We start from the raw sequence: 2,023 nt of genomic DNA on the forward strand, positions 1-2,023 counted from the left end.
GGCCATGGAAACCCATTTCATTGAGCTCCCGACAAACAGTTCTTGCGCTGACATTGCTTCCAGAGGCAGTTTGAAACTCTATAGTGTGCGTTGTTGCAACCAAGGACAGACAATTTTTACACGTTGCGTTCTGTGAGCTTGTGGGGCCTACCACTTCGCGGCTGAGCTGTTGTTGCTCCTAGATGTTTCCACTTCACAATAACAGCACTTACAGTTGACCGGGACAGCTCTAGAAGGGCAGAAACTTGTTGCAAAAGATGGCATCCTATGACGGTGCCATGTTGAAAGTCGCCGAGCTCTTCTGGGGTGTCCACATACTTTTGTAGATACAGTGCCTTCGGAAAGTATTCAGACCCCTTGACCTTTTCCACATTTTGGTAGGTTACAACCTTGTTATAACATTGATTAAATTGTTTCTCCCCCCTCATCAATCTACACACAATACCCCATAATGATAAAGCAAAACCAGGATTTTATACATTTTTGGCAATTTATAAAAAWTTTAAAACTGAAATATCACATTTCCATAAGTATTCAGACCCTTTACTCAATACTTTGTCGAAGCATCATTGGRAGTGATTACAGCCTCGTGTCTTCTTGGGTAGGACACTACAAGCTTGGCACACCTATATTTGGGGAGTTTCTCCCATTCTTCTCTGCAGTTCCTCTCAAGCTCTGTCAGGTTGGATGGGGAGCGTTGCTGCACAGATATTTTCAAATCTCTCCAGAGATGTTCAAGTCTGGGCTCTGGCTGGGCCACTCAAGTCCATTCAGAGACTTGTCCCTTAGCCACTCCTGCGTTGTCTTGGCTGTGTGCTTAGAGTCGTTGTCCTGTTGGAAGGTGAACCTTCACTCCAGTATGAGGTCCTGAGCACTCTGGAGCAGGTTTTCATCAAGGATCTCTCTGTACTTTGCTCCGTTCATCTTTGTCTCGATCCTGACTCGTCTCCCAGTTCCTGCCGCTGAAAAACATCCCCAACAGCATGATGCTTCCACCACCATGCTTCACCGTAGGGATGGTGCCAGGTTTCCTCCAGAAGTGATGCTTGGAATTCAGGCCAAAGAGTTCAATCTTGGTTTCATCAGACCAGAGAATCTTTTTTCTCATGGTCTGAGAGTCTTTAGGTGCCTTTTGGCAAACTCCAAACGGGCTGTCATGTGCCTTTTACMGAGGAGTGGCTTCCATCTYGCCACTCTACCATAAAGGCCTGATTGGTGGAGTGCTGCAGAGATGGTTGTCCTTCTGGAAGGTTCTCCTGTCTCCACAGAGGAACTCTAGAGCTCTGTCAGAGTGATCYGGTTCTTGGTCACCTCAGTCTTCAGTGTATTTGTGTTTTAGTTTTCACTGTTATACATGGTTGTTCTGTGTGGGGAAGTATTTATGTTTGTGTCTCTCTCTTCATGCTGTGTGTTTTAGTTGATTGTGATACTGCACACGAATTGGTGGTCTGTTATTTCTCTCTCTTGTCCCCCCTTCATCTCTCTTTCTCCACACCTCTCTCTCTTGTCCCTCCTTCCACCTCTCTCTCTTGTCCCCCCTTCCGCCTCTCTTTCTCCACACCTCTCTCTCTTGTCCCCCCCTTCACCTCTCTCTCATGTCCCCCCCTTCACCTCTCTTTCTCCACACCTCTCTCCCTTTCCCCCCCTTCCGCCTCTCTTTCTCCACACTCTCTCTTGTCCCCCCTTCCGCCTCTCTTTCTCCACACCTCTCTCTCTTGTCCCCCCCTTCACCTCTCTCTCATGTCCCCCCCTTCACCTCTCTTTCTCCACACCTCCCTCTCTCTCTTGTCCCCCCTTCCGCCTCTCTTTCTCCACACCTCTCTCTCTTGTCCCCCCTCCCACCATCTCTTTCTGTTTTTACTTGTCTCTTCCTCCTCTCAGTCCTCTGCCCTCTTTACCGTGTTGATTACATTAATAGCTGACCGACCAGTCTGGGCCTACTCCCACACTAGAGGCTCATCCTTACATTACCATGCTAGATTAGTGTGTTCCAAATGGCATCCTATTACTTATATAGTGCAGT

The sequence above is a fragment of the Salvelinus sp. IW2-2015 genome, unplaced genomic scaffold (genome assembly GCF_002910315.2).
Source record: "Salvelinus sp. IW2-2015 unplaced genomic scaffold, ASM291031v2 Un_scaffold762, whole genome shotgun sequence".
NCBI lineage: Eukaryota > Metazoa > Chordata > Actinopteri > Salmoniformes > Salmonidae > Salvelinus > Salvelinus sp. IW2-2015.